A 15276-nucleotide genomic window follows, 5' to 3' on the forward strand; every position below is an offset into this window, starting at 1 on the left:
GACATCCTGGGCTATGTAGCAAGACCCAGTCTCAAAAACAAAACTAGGGAGAGCTGAGGGAGAGAGGAAAAACAAGTTGTGTTGGTCAGTATTTATGCGTGTGAGTTTTAGAAAGCACTGTCCTCTCCTTGTGTCTCCTGGACCTCGACCTTATCTGCAAGCTTTGCCTCTGTTATCCCTGTAATTAGATAAAGACCTCCTGGACTGTTCATAGAGGTTTCCACCATGTACCTGCCCCAGATCTGGATATTTACCTCTGCATGTTCTTTACCGTCTTCGGCAGTCCTCTGAAGCTGCATCCTTCTTATGGCCTACCCATTGCTGGTCTCTTACCGCCCTAAGCCTTCTTGTTCTATCATGTCTTCAATGGCAAGTCTGTGGCACGCCTGCCCTTTGTTCAGCTCGCATTCATTAAGCGCCTGCTACGTGGCAAGCCTTGTACAAACACTAGGGTGACAATCCCTGTTTCCACATCCCCGGATTATCCCTTTTCTTCCAAAGGCAGCCAAATGTGTCAGTGAGGTACTTAACTAATGTTCTTAGCTACAAGTCCTCTTCCCCTCCTTTGTGCACCTAGAATGTTCCCTGTGTGCACCTGTTGTGAAATTCACCTGTTTGCTTCACATTCTGTCTATTTATAATGAAACTCTCCTGCCTTTCTGAGACTGCTCTAAGGCAAACTTCAGCACGATTTAACTTTGCATACTCCATGGCACTTAATGTAACCGTTTTTCTCATTCAACAAGTGTTTATGATAATTCATTCTGTTGCAGACTCTTCTGGGCACTCTATAAATATTGATAAGTATAGATTAAATTCTGAGTGCATGAAAAATAGGTACTGTCTGATGTAAAACTTGAAAGCAAGAGGTGTTTTCAGGGGTTCATAAAGGGTCTCTTCCCTGAAGGGGGAATGACAGATAATGCCCCACTGTGGGGAGCTTTCTTGAATTGCAGAGAAGAAATGTAATGCTTTTCCTCAATTAATTTCTATTACACCTAAATGGGAAGTTTGAGTGTAGGCTCTAACTGTTCGTTGTGTTTTATAATATTTTAAATGAGAACTAGGATGTACATTTTTGCTTCAAACATAACCCCAAAGAATTGCTAAAACTCTGAAATGTATGGATCACATTGATTGCTGTAGTATTGACTACTTTAGTTTGGGACTGCTGTAAATAAATATTTGCATTTTGAAAGAAAACTTATATACAATGTGTTAGTTTTATGTAGGTGCACACTACTACTTATACCTATAAAATCAGTTCATCTCCTAAGTCTTCCTTCTGAAAGGGTTGAGCCTCCCATATTGTGATTGAATACATGTTTTCAAGTGCCTGTGATAACGTATTTTTCCCCCATTTCCTTTCCAGAATGAAGACCTAAATGACCTCAGAAAATCCTCCTTTAACTCATGGGTACCCAGACTCAAACTATTTCACAATTCACAAGCAGGACCTCACGTCTTCCTCTTCAGTAGATGGTACGATGCATCCATTACAGTTTGTTTACTTTGTACAATCCTCAGGAGTTCATTGACGGAACTGCACGTTCCATATTGTGCCAAGCAACAAGAAAGCACTGTGACACTGGGACGATGAGTCTGCGTAAACTTCGTCTTGAACCTTAAGGACTTAGCTGGCCACAATGAGCTGGTGTGCCCACCATCATGCCGCAAGAGAATGGGTTTATTCTTGTCGCCTCTACAATGTACGTTTCATCGACTCTGAAAGCGTGTTCCATGAAGCACCACTGTAAATTATTTCATACGGAACTGTTCACATTGGGTGGAGAGAGATTATTAAATATTTAACATAGGTTTTGATTTATATGTGTAATTTTTTAATGAAAATGTAACTTTCCTTACAGCACATCTTTTTTTGGATGTGGAACTGAGGTATTCAGTGTTCTGTTGTAAAGAGTGGAGCAAATGCTTAAAATGAGGCTAAAAAGAGTAGTCTAGGGTATGATCCTTGTTTTAAAATTCTAATTCAGAAAAATAATATAATAAGAATCATAGTGCCATAGAAGGTTCTGTACTGGATAGTTATACTTGCTGATACTGTCTCTTGTAATATAAACTTGATGTTGAGATGAGTTTCTTTTAAAAATTAATCTTAGGGGTTTTTTTGTTTTGGTTTGGTTTTTGTTTTTTGTTTTTTTGGGTTTTTTTTGTTTTTTGTTTTCTGTTTTTTTCAAAATGGAAGGAGGATGTATTCTACTGGGGTGTTTTCAATTGTCGGCTTTAGAGTTGGTAATTGAATGGAAGAGAAATTGTAAGAAAAGGAAACCACAGGTTTTCATTGTATATACTGTAGAGAGAAGGAGACATGAGTGATCCCTTCAAGTCAAAAGCTCTCTTAGGAATGAAGAGTGTGGGTGTTTTTAAATTCTGGAAATGTCTTTCTGTTCATAATGAACTAGACACTGTTGGTCTCCCTCTCCCCACTCCTATAAGCTTTCCCCCTCACCCCCACTATTTTTTCTGTGTATACATCATGTTTCATTTCATACGTTGTCTTGAAAAGGCTGTTAGGACAAGTGTGTTCTTGCTAGCTGGAAATTAAAATTCCAGACTCACTCTTCCTTCCTTCCTTCCTTCCTTCCTTCCTTCCTTCCTTCCTTCCTTCCTTCCTTCCTTCCTTCCTTCCTTCCTTCCTTCCATCCTTCCTTCCTCCCTTCCTCCCTCCTCCTTTCCCCCTTCCTCCCTCTCTCCCTCCCTCCCTCCTTCCCTCCCTTCCTCCCTTTCTTCCTTCCTTCCTTCCTTTCTTTTTTAAGTCATGACCAGGGCTCTATGTTATGTTCCCTAAGGCACCTATCTTATGTGTTTTAAGAACTTCCAGTGTTACATGTGTGTTTTAAATGAATGCAATTGGCTCATTTGCCCTGGTGTTTGCTGGCCTTTTAGTGGTTATCTAATAAAACGCAATTTACAGAGAGCACATAAAAACATAGTGACCTGCTGTTGAGGCATCTAGCCAGCAGTGAAAATATTAATCCCTTTCCTTGTTTGGAAAGTCTTGGCATTTTTCCCTTATCAAATAGAAATGGCAATGAATATACCTAAAGATGTTTCCTCCAGAATTGTAAGTTATCTTGCCATGAAATTTCCTAAAAGGACAGTGAATTCATGCAGTGATCCGGCTCCCTGTGAGTCCCTTATAAACTCAGCCCTGCTGTGGGGGAGGAAAAACTCTACTTCTGGGAAGGGTTGAGCTGCCTGGATGGGGCTGCCAGGAAGGAGCAAGGATTGAAAGGCACTGCAGTGACCATTGCCCTGATCAACTGGTTGGGGACCCTTTGCTCTATTCAAAGAGATAAATAGACACCACCACCCCGACTGCTGAGGCCAGTGTTAGTGCTCAGTCAGCCAGATGGCAAGTACCTCACAGACTGTTGTACAGTGTTCATTGTTGCAGATCTTAATCATTTGCATGCTCATCAGTTTCTAAGGTAAATAGGTCTCTAGTCATAAGAATACACTGTTTTCAAGGAACTTGCTGAATGACATCATTTGCTTGCTGTCAGTAGAAAACCCCACTGGCTTTGCAAATCTGATGTGAAAGTTGTTTTTTTTTTTTATTTTTATTTTTATTTTTTTTTTTACAAATGTGTAAGAAAAGGCTCATTTATTTTTTAAGCATTCTGACTCAAACTTTTGCTAATGTCAGAAGAAAGCAAGCGGCTTGCTCTCTCCATGCAAGGATCTGAGTAACTAAAGAGAGAACAGTAAACAAAGTCAGCCCCAACCATCTGCCTGTAAATCCGGCTATCATTTCTCATGGAGCCTAGGTGGGGTTATTGACGTTTGGAGTGAGAACAGAAAAGAACAGACTGGACAATCGTCTCCTAGTTTCTATATCTCTTGCTTTTTATTGAGTCAATAGTGCAAAGGTAGACATGCTTAGTTCAGCTTCTTCTAGAGTTACCTGAGCTGGGTTTGATGAAATGTAGCTGACTTGGAACTGGAAGTCGCTGGTACCCAGGCTGAATCCTCACGCTCTGCCTCCTTGAAGGGTTTACTTTAAATGCATCAGCTGCTAATTTCTTATGTTCAATTCCTAGTTAAGGGAGTTGGCTTTTCTCTATTTCCGAGTATTTGCAGGCCAACCAAGGGCTTATGTTAATGGGCCTTCTAGTGGCCTCTGGCTAGTGTGGAAGTTAGTGGCTTTTTCTTTATGAGACCAACCTTTCCCAGCGTTCTTTCTTAAAGACATGTTAAGACAGCGTTTTAAAATTCTCCTTTGTGAAAAGAATAAGTATGTTCCCTGGCTATGATGATACCTTTGTTTTGGGCAAAAGCTGAGCTCTAGAACCAGCTGGAAATGAGGGGATTTCATTAATGTTCAACCGCCTGGGTCAATAATGACAAATCAGGACTGGTGCATGGCTATATCTTGCTAACTTCCAAAGGTCAGGGCCACCCTTGACTAATCTAGCCAACTACAAAAGTGGATCTGCTCAAGAATCATCTAGCCAGAAGTGGAGAGTTTTAGCCTGTCTTCCCTTGGCTTTCGTCTTCTAGCTGTCTTTTATATGTGAGACAAAGTGTTAGGAAACCATTTTTACTGTACTGTAAGAAACAATATTTTATAGTGCGGAAGCCCTATTGGATTCAATGGTACATCCTGAATGCAATAGACCATGTCGTTGGAAACATCTTTAAAACAGGTGACTTAAAGATAGGGGAAGGCGGCTCACCACGTGATGACAGTGAGAGCCATGAGGGATAGTACAGCTGTGATGTGCTGTGGCTGTGGGTGATGGTGATACCAGGTTTACCTCAAGATGCCTTGGCTGAGCTCTGTAGGTGAGATGGCCATACAAAGAGGCCCTCTAACAAGATACCCAGGCATTAACACCAACTCTGGGGAGACAGGGCTTCTTTGGAAGATACGTGGAGGACAACTGGGGGAAGCGAATAAGAAATCGTTTCTTCGTAGTGACAAGACAGGAGGGGTTAGTGCTGCCAGGACAGGGTTATGTAGCAGGAAGTGATGCTGTGCTCATATGTACGGGCTGATGAGAAATGTGTAGTAAGCAGGCTGTTCTTCCAGGGGTACACGCAGGCACAACCTGGTCAGCTTGCAGGAGGACGTCCAGGCTGGGCTGTGGGCTTAACTATGGAGAGCCAAGACAGCCTTCCTTGTAGTTACTAGAACCAAGTGTTGAACACCAGGCCTTTGGTTAGGCCCGAGCCAAGCCTGAGATTGTGAAGGTTGGACTAGAGCTCTGTCCATCAATCTCCTCCGTGTGCCTGCAGAAAGTGTGGCTCAGCTGACGGGTTGGGTATCTGTCACTCGCTACTTGTGATGAGCACATCAAATAGATGCTGGGAGGAGACTGAGAGGTGCTGGAGGTGTTTGGCCCTACTCTTAAGAGCCTATAATTAGCCAATGTGATTTTAAAATGTATGACTTGGGTAAGGCGTTATCTCCCTTCCCTAGCTTATCAATGACTTGGCATTTGTGATGTCTATACCAAGAGATGGTGTGCTATCCCTTTGCCATTCACCTGCTGTTTAAACCTCTCTTTGTTCATGCTCTTTCTCCAGTGTTAACCATTATGCCATATCATAGAACAAATTCACTACCCAGGAAAATGTGTCTGTTTGCATATCCATCTGTAGTGCTAGCATTTTTTTTTTAAAGTCCATTTTAGAACTTTGCCACTGGCCTAAGAATATAGTTTCCAGAATAATCTTTCTTGTGTAGTTACTTTCTTTATACCTCTTGGCTACAGGGTGGGCCAAATGAATGCCATCTAGCTTTCCATTTGCTATGTGTGGTTTGGTTTATCATCTGAAGATGGTGGTGCTATTGACGGTGCTACTTCATCTGTGTACAAAAGACCGACGCATGGTCTCTGTTGCTACCAAAACATTTACTGTATATATGTGTATAACGTATTATGTATATACGTAATGGGTACCAGGCCAGGTTTATATTTTTTTTTCTTTAGAAGTGTTTCACTTTTTCAAGCTTTCTTTATAGTGTTATGCTTGTGTTCAATGCTTTTTACCCCCAATTCTGTCTGGTACTTAGAACTGTAGTGTCTTCATCGTTAATTAAAGAAAACTGTCTAAATGAACCCACGGATGTGCGTAGTCGTCATTCTTATTGTCCTTCACTATGGGACCTGGAATAGACATGGGTCACTGGTTGGGTATGGGCAGTTGACACTGTGATCATGCTTCCGTAAGTGCTCATCGGGACAGGTAGTTTTCGATTTCTTTCTTGGACTATATTCAGTGGCCGAGTGTATTAAGAAAAGAGCTCTAGAAAGATTTTTAGCTGCTTGATGGCTGGTGGTACCAAAGGGATAAAAAAAAAAAAAGTAGAGAGGAAAATAATGTGTCTTCTCAGTGGAAAGAAGTGTGTTTCATTGCTGTCCACTGGGACACCGTTGTCAACCTTGAACCTGCACTCAGATCCCTCTGTTCAAATGGAGGCTATGGTCCCAGGAGCTGAATCACTTGTCCCAGTAGACAGATGACACTGAGAAGTGAGACAAAGATGCCTCTCAAACCTGGCTCCATATCATCTGGGCAGATTTCAAAAAGTAGCCATGACTAGAACAATTCTAAAAATATGGTCCACTGGCCCTCAGGGGCTGCTTTCCATGATCCCTGGGAGATGCTAGCAAGCGGTCAGAGTGAGAACCTCCACTGGGACTTGTTGCCCAAACTTGTCTGCTCATTAGAACTGCTTATTAGAAATACCTCCTGGAGTGCCGGACCGCTCCAGGAATGTGTACTCTTTTTTCCCCCCCTTAGCATGTGGCTTTTCTGATGGGCAAGTTTGGAAAATCCTGATTTCTGTACAGATGGAAATTTTGGATTAATTTTGCCACTTAACAGCACTGTATTAGTTACTTTTCTGTTGCTGGGATAAAATGTCATGACCAAGGCAAGTTAAGAGAAGGAAGAATTTGCTTGTGCTTATAGTTCCAGAGGGATAAAAGTCCATCACCATCATGATGGAGAAGCATGGCAGCTGGCAGACGTAGAGGATGGAGCAGCAAGGTGAGCGTTCACATGTTAAACTCAAAGTAGGAAACAGAGAGTGCACACTGGGAATGTCCTGAGGCTTTTAAACCTCAGAGCCCACCCCCAGTGACACACTTTCTCCCACAAGACCAAACCTCCTAAGCCTCTCCAAATAGTACCGCCCATTCAGGACCAAGCATTCAAAGGTCTGAGCCTATGGGGACATTCTCCTTCAAACCACCGCACACACAGATCTAGAACTTTGGGAGACAGTTATCTGGGTTGCCAGTGTCAAAGCAGCCAAGTCCTTTTCCCTGCTCCTTTGAGGATTCTTGCTTAAAAACTTGAGAGAGAAGATCACTTTCATAGCTTGTTTGACAGGGCTAACTCAAGCTACTGACTGACATGTTGGAAACAGATTCAAAGTTAAGTTTTTAAATGCATTAATGTTTTTTTTTATGACCATGAGGCTCCAAAGACTGACTTATTTGGTACAAAGGCTAGAGAGAGCTGCCTGACAGGATAATTGATATTTTCATTGTTTAAAAGCAGCACACAAATTGACTTAATACATGCTTGAAGTTGTAGCTGATGTTTATTTTATATTGCTTTCTTCCATTTATATTAAACAAAAAAAAAACCAAAACAAGTCCCTTGTTGTGGAATTATAGAATAAATAGCACTTTATCTCCTATTGAAATCACATCTGAACATCACTAATTATCATTAATTAAAGAAAGCCTATTTGGAATACATCAATGGTGTAATTTATAGCAGAATTGTCTTCTTACCTTAACACACATAAAGAGTCAAAGTATAGTGAGTAAACTGTTGCCTACAAAGACCTTTGAGAAGTAATAGCCAAGAGAATTTGTAATGAGCTCACTGATACAAGGTATGTGTCTGGTCACAAGTTCTTGAGAGGTTGAACAGCTTCTCAATGAGCACTGTTTGCTGGCAAGTTTTATGTTCTCACAGGTAGCCTCCTAAACCTCTCATTTGCAGGTGCTTGAAAACTATGTTTCAAATATCGAAAACACTGAAATAGGCTACAGTTCAGTGACAGAATGCTTACCTATTATGCAAGAGGCCCTGAGTTTGATCCCTAGTAACACACACACACACACACACACACACACACACACACACACACACACCCCTCAGCGTTATTCCATCTGCCTTGTATTAATGACTTTGCAGAACAAATATCTGATTGCACTTGAGGTTGAAAATGTGGCTCTGTGCAGCATATAACTTGCAAGAGACAAGGTCTTGTTCTTTATGTCTAGTTTAGTCCATTCGTGTCTATGGTAGTTTCTTGCTTCTCGTGCTTTTCTCGCCTCTTTTTAGCAACAGAATAGAAACCTCTGGCTTTATTTTAGGAAGACATAACAGCAGTGAGTGAAATGTGAAAGCTACACGCAGTTTGAGCTGCACTTGAACACATCACCTCCACTCAGCCATTCTAAATGAGAACTTTTAATATTGTCTGACAAGGGAACTGATAAATAGAAAAATAACCAATGCTAACAATGGGAAAAGTGGTGAGGAGGATGCCAGAGTCATCTGCGTTGGAGAATGAGTCCTTATCACTTGAGAATGGACGATTGATGTTCTTCTCTGATAGATGACCAGTGCAACTCAAGGCCTGAACTGGGAACAGCCATGATGGGATTCCCAGAATTATTACACAGATTTAACAAGGGCCACAGGAAGCTCTGTTAATATCAAAGTGGTTTCCTAGCACCCACACATGTAAGGTAACCTGAACCCCAGTATTCTAGGAATGTGTTACTAGAGTTCATTAGACAATATCCTTTCTGTGCCCTCTGAGTATAAGCTGCTCTGAATCTCAAAGACCAATGTCTCCCAATTGTAAAGTCAGAGAAGAGATGAAATAGTTGGAGTTCTTCATTGCCCTGATAACAAAGCTGATTTTTAAGATAGAAATCAGTTAAATCCACCTAAATTTATGAAGAAATTGAATGAAAATAAAGGTATCTGGAAAATCTCCATATATATAATTACACAACATTACAACACTTTAAAATACACAGATGCACATACACATGGACATGCATACACACATGCCTACCCCTCATACACAAATGGAAGACTGTGTTCCAAAATACTAAGAATGAATGTGTCCGATAGCATTTTGTATGGTTTTTCTGTAAAGTTTTACAAAGATTAGATCTCACTTTTGTAGTGAGAAAGAAAACAAAATATTTAAAATATAAAGGATGTTGGATGAGAATCTTATTAGTGAATCCCCACAGTCTTAGCACCCCATGGTCTACAAATCAGAGGTTGGCCACCTATGGATGGAAGTTTCAAATCCAGTCTGTTCAATATTTTTATCACTAAAGTTTCATTGGGGTGTAACTGTGCTAGTCCAATTACAAAATGCCTGTACGATTCAGCAGCATGGTTGAGTGGCTATCACAGCGTCTTAACAGCCTATGAAGTACAGTACTTACTACCTGGCCCAATGTTTCTCAAGTGGGAGAACTGGGTTGTGAGGCAGCACCCTTGCCCTGGGCTTCTGAAATTCTCCAGCTCCTGCTATAAACACTGTTAGAGTAGATGCTGAATCTGTTGCCACAGTAACCACAGTTACTACACTGTTGGATGGAGTTCACAGTCCTTGATGCATCTCCATGCCATTGACTGGCGAAGACCCTTCCAAGCAGCTTTCTGTATAAACTCAAATACTACTTTATAGTTCGTCAAGTAACTCGGAATGAGGTAGAGCTAAGATGGTGCTTCTGCTTGCTGCCTCAATATTTACAGAACAAAATATTTTAAATGGTAGAAATCAGTTAAAGGCTTTTCTTTTCAAGTAGAGGTTAGATTTCCTTGAAGGCCAGGGTAACTTCAAAGGAGACCATAGCATCCAGAATAGGAAGACCTCAATAAAGATTAGGTATAAGCAACAGTTTGCTAACTTGCCACCAGCTACAGAATGGAGGACAGGTGTATCCATTCTGGTTGGGGAGATATCTGGTTGTCTAGAGGACTAAGATAAAATATGTGAGGATTATTAAACAAACAAACAAACCATTGCTCTATTCTGGCATTAGATGAGACAGGGAGGGCAACTCCTCTGTATTTTATCTCTACACTTAGATGCTCAGTATTGTAGAGGAGCTGCTGTAGGTGAGGTAGGTGATTTGTACCACAGAGAATCTGCTCTGTGGCTTTATTTTAAAGTCATGTTGATATCAGCTTAGTTAAAATATATCTTGGCTGGGTGTGGTGGCTCACACCTTTAATCCCAGCGCTCGGGAGGCAGAGGCAGGTGGATCTCTGTGAGTTCGAGTCCAGCCTGGTCTACAGAGTGCGTTGTACGATAGGCTCCAAAGCTACACAAGAAAAACCCTGTCTCAAAAAACAAAAACCAAAAAAATGTCTTCATGCCTTCCTCTCAGCCAGTTTTGGGGATACCTGCCTGGACCCAGTATAAAGCTAATATATGGATTTAAGAAGTCAACTTCTGGGAAGTGGCTAAAGTCAGTTAGATAACCAGCCAGAAATAGAGAAGACAGATTCTTCACTAAAGGACCCAAAGACTGAAATGAAAAGAAGTAAAGGAGGCATGATGGGAATGTCCTGCAGAGGATGTTTCCAGGGTCCAAATCATTGGAGACTCCCACATGCCTTCTTTTGGATGGACTCTCTCCTATTTGTCATCAGGTATAACTTCTTATTCTCCTGTGAAGACAAGAGGCAGAGGTCACCAGTTTTGTTTGTGTGTTCAGTAGTTTTTCTAGATCAGATATTGTAAGCACCCAGGTAGCACCCCCAACTCACCTTTTTTTTTTTTCTTTTAAATCTTTGTCATGCTACTGTTGCTGGCAATGAAGCAGTTCAAGGGTTTTCCAAATAAGCCTTCAGCTCAAGGTATGAAGAAGCCATGACACCACTTTAGGGATTCATAGTTGTCAAATGGGATTCTAACTCAGATCCATTAGTAATGGAAAGCCATGGGAACTGAAATAGAAAAAGACACATCCTTTGAAATCCTGATGAACATTAATAACATCTGGAAAATTCCATGTTTCATACTTCAAATCCAGACTGCTGTATCTTGCCAGTTTCTCACCCTTGAGTCCAGCTTCCTTCTCTAGTCCTTTTGTGGTTAAGTCAGGACGGAAGTGAGTCTTGCTGTCTTGTAAGCTCAATTCTTAGGGGTTTTCCCCATTGAGGTAAATGCAGCTTTCCCTGCCAGACATGCAAATGCACACACACACACACACACACACACACACACACACACACACACACACACCCCAGCTCTACCCCTGCATTGCATTCATAGCCCTCATCCTAACCCCTGTTCCTGTCCTACCTTGCCCATAGCCACCCTTCCCACACACATACACAATGCAAGGAGGAAACAACGGTGCATTTAAAATAGCATTTAAAAAACCCATCTGTAGCACTCTCTACTCTAAATTTAAATTCTTTACTTAATTTTACATCCTTCTCTTATCCCCATCCAGGGTATCTCTTCCAATCTTCAGGATTCCATGCCCCAGATGCAGGGGAAAAACAAATCTGAGTCTGGTTTACTTCATCTGTTGAAAAACAGAATTGGTTTGGCCAAGCTAGACAAACTTTCCCAGAGTCTAGCAATCTTCCTAGTTTTATTTGCAGAAATGTCTGACCGCTGGGAGTCTAATTTCTTTTCCTGACCATGTGAATTCTTCTGTTCTCATCTTGGCCTAGTAACAAACTGTGTGACTTTGGGCAAAGTTCTCCCTGGCCCTCTGACTATCGGATGACAGGAGGTGAGGATCGCTAACTCTTTTCAACTCGGGACTCTGAAATTTGTCAACACCTCCCAAATCAAAGGCACTGTGTCTGCATCGTGGTGTGTGTTTTCTGTTCCTGAGGAAAGGGTTTATAATTTATTATGGTATCTAATGAAGGTTCTGTGATGACCTTAATAAGAAATGGTCCCTTTAAGTAATCCTTGGAGCCAGAGGATGGCTCTGTGTGGGTAAAGTGCTTCCTGTGCAAAATGAGGGCCTTAGTTGGGATCACCAGCAACCATTAGATATGGTGGCACTAGCCTGTAATCTCAGGCAGAGGCAGGAGAATCCCAAGGGATCTCTGGCCAGCCAGTCTAACCAACTGTAAGCTTCGAGTTCAATGAGAGACCATGACCCAAAAACTAAAGTGAAGAGAAAGAAAGACATCCAGTGCTGACTCCTGGTCTGCACACACATGAGCACATTCATAAACCATCTAATTACATGATTTTGTCTCTCCAGCTTGTGTTATAGAATCAGGCACTGGCCTAGGACAGAGAAGGACAGGAACTTGAGCCTACTTCTCCACTTATGGCTAGGAATTGGTCAAGGGTTGACATGCTATCAAATGTTTCCATGAGATTGGGTCTTCCTGGAAAGGAGAGAACATGATAATTTTATATTTGGGAAGGTCTATGAAATTAATGTACTAGTTCCTGGGAACATTTGCCTCCACAAAGAAAAGTCTCCCAAAGACAGGAGTGACATTTTGGCATGGGGAATGGATTGTTCTTGGTGGCACTTCAGAGATTGTTGCTTTAGTGACAGAATCTGACCAGATCTAAAACTTTCTAGGAACAGGCTCTGAGAATCACAAAGAGGTCATCCTTTCCCTTGTATGTAATATGCAAAAAACAAACAAACAAACAAACCAAACTTTTCTTTTTAAATGGTATTGAATTTGTTTACTAAGTGAAACACTTTTTTTCTAGATTTTTTTTTCTGAATCATTTTAATTTATCTGGATAAACACATCTAAGATTTTTTTTTCCTCAAAATTTGGGACAGAAAATTGTGGAGGTGACTGATGGCCTGGTGATATCACGCACAGCCTGACTCAACCTCCCAACGTCATACCCTGTGGATGGCTATTTCCCACCAGCAATACAGCCTCGGCTCTGACCTACTGAGATAGCCTTTCATACTTGTGTTAGCTTGAAAAGAACTAAATCAGAAACGGAATTTACTCTGCCCATAGCAGGCCACATTTGCTGCTACTAACGGGAAGTCTGTCTTTTACTCTTCTCTGTCCTTGGTCAGGAGTCAATTTTTCAAGTCACAAAGATGAGCTCAGTCAGAAACGTGGAGAAATGTGCAACCCCTCATAGACTATAAATTTAAAATATATTCTCTCAAAAGCTACACGACTGTGTTTCAGGTAGGACCTCGGATCTCTGTATGCTTGTTCTCTGTGTGAACATGTTAGGAGCATGTAAATGCAACCAACCAACAACTGAAGATTTTCTCCAAAGATGACCATGAAATAAAAATCTGCTGCTTAAGCTTTGTGTGTGCACATGTGCACATTTGTGTGTGTGTGTGTGTGTGCGTGCAAGAACACCTCTATTTCCATATATGACTGGTACTCAGGTGTCATTCCTCAGACACCACCTACCTTTTATTGATTTGTTGTTTGTTTGTTTGTTTGTTTGAGACAGGGTTTCTGTGTGTAGTTTTGGCACCTGTCCTGGATCTCACTCTGTAGACCAGGCTGGCCTTGAACTCACAGAGATCCAACTGGCTCTGCCTCCTGAGTGCTGGGATTAAAGGCATGCACTACTGCTGCCCAGCTATTTTTTTTTAAAGACAAGGTCTTTTACTGGTTTTCAATTTGCCAAGTAGGCTAGGATGGATGAATAATGAACTCCAGTCTCTACCTCCCCTATGGTGAGATCACACAATCTTAGGTCCTCATGTTTGCAAGGCAAACATTTTACCAACTGAGGTGTCTTCCCAAATCCTTCCTAAAGCTTTTTTTGGTTGGTCACAAGAAGATGAGTTTTTATTTTAGAAAATGACTTTGGCATTGGAATTAAATAGCCCTGGGCTAACCTAGAGATTGCTAATTCACTGAGAACATGGGAAAACAACTTAAGTTCTAAGAGCCGTAGTTTTCCTGTCTGTATTCAAGGATGCTGTTGCTCACAGTGCCGTTTGATGCTTATTGGGAGCAGGCTGTACTTCGTTCCCAGTTTACACAATGGAGCTCAATTCTAAACACCTTCACAAAGACCAGGCAGAGTCTCTTACCCATGACAAATGGTGAGGTTAAAAGACCTTCCAGGAGGGACAACTCCCCACTGAAGGTCCCCCTCCTCCTTCCCCTCCTGCCTCTGCCTTCTGGTAAAATAAAGTTGTATGCTGAAGGTAAGCTTAGAACTAAGTCAAAGACGGGATCTTGTCATGGGTGTGTTACTTTTCAGAATGCATTCCTGAGACTTCCTGATCTGCTGTCTCCCCCACCCCACCCCACCTCACCCCACCCCACCCAACCCCTGTCCATGGGGAAAGTGAATGTGGGCAATAACAAAGCTGGTTCTACCTCTCATTCCAACTACTGCATTTCTTCCATAGGAACAGCTCTTAGTAGAAACTCCAACTGAATCCAACTCCTTTACCTTTATGTTGGATATATATGTGGTCCCCCAAGTCTAGCACCTTCACACTTCTGGATCATCCAAATGCTGCTGCTTTGTTCAGAAGTGCAAGCAATTGTTTGAAGATGTTGGTCCAGGAGTGGACATCTTCTAGACCATTTATTTAGGTTCTTGTGGCTGGCTAGGTTTGAGTTCTGTGATTTTTTTCCAATTAAGATTAAAAGTTTAAAAGAAAAAATATTTAAGGATAGGCTGCTTTTCTTCTTCATTATGGTCTAAGTTCTCTCTTCCTCCTTTTTTCCCTTCCTCCCCTCTCCCTTCCTTCCTCCCTTCCTCCCTCCCCCTTCCCTCCCTCCCTCCCTCCCTCCCTCCTTCCCTTCCTTTCTTCCATTTTTAAAGAGCAGAGGGTGTACAGAGAAACCTTGCCAAATCAGACCCAATGCCCTGCCTGGAGAGATGAAATGTCTCCCAGACCACAAGGAGTTGGAGGTCCTGGGGAAACACTGTGCTGTGCAGTTCTTAGCCTGTCTTGAGTGTTACCTGCTCCTATTGCCTCCCAACCCTCTTTCTCTCCATTTTTTTTGGGCTGAGCCAACCTTGGCAGCAGCATCTTTTAGTTTCCACATGGTAACAGTCACTTTTTTCTTTCCTCGTTCTTGGTTTTTTTTTTTTGTTTTGTTTTGTTTTTTTGTTTTTTTCCTTTCCAAAGATGTATGATGACTCTCTTGCTTGTGTGATCAAGGATGCCAGGAACGCTGTGTACTTCACTTTAACCCCTTCCATTTCCCCGAGGTGCTTTGTTCATTCAATTACACATGAACTTTTAATTCTTTCCAGGCCTGGGTGTTTTGTCCAGACTTCAGCCTCTCTGGAGC

At 41.8% G+C, this 15276-nt stretch overlaps 1 protein-coding gene and 1 long non-coding RNA gene across 3 annotated transcripts in view; one reads left to right on the plus strand and one right to left on the minus strand.

Annotated features, from left to right (window-relative positions):
• Positions 1–6089, plus strand: part of Irs1 (insulin receptor substrate 1) — a 59900-nt gene extending 53811 nt beyond the window's left edge. The window contains exon 2 of the mRNA XM_006990365.4: positions 1373–6089. The gene's annotated coding sequence lies outside the window, so the exon portion shown is untranslated. The remainder of the gene's footprint in view (positions 1–1372) is intronic.
• Positions 6090–7563: 1474 nt separating this feature from the next.
• The window catches only part of LOC143268300 (uncharacterized), a 60733-nt gene continuing 53020 nt past the window's right edge, over positions 7564–15276 (minus strand). For both annotated transcript variants that reach the window (XR_013044054.1, XR_013044055.1), the window contains 2 exons: positions 10801–10980; positions 7564–10701 (listed from right to left, as the gene is read on the minus strand). This is a non-coding gene — a long non-coding RNA (uncharacterized LOC143268300). The remainder of the gene's footprint in view (positions 10702–10800; positions 10981–15276) is intronic.

The sequence above is a fragment of the Peromyscus maniculatus genome, chromosome 13 (assembly GCF_049852395.1).
Source record: "Peromyscus maniculatus bairdii isolate BWxNUB_F1_BW_parent chromosome 13, HU_Pman_BW_mat_3.1, whole genome shotgun sequence".
Classification (NCBI taxonomy): domain Eukaryota; kingdom Metazoa; phylum Chordata; class Mammalia; order Rodentia; family Cricetidae; genus Peromyscus; species Peromyscus maniculatus.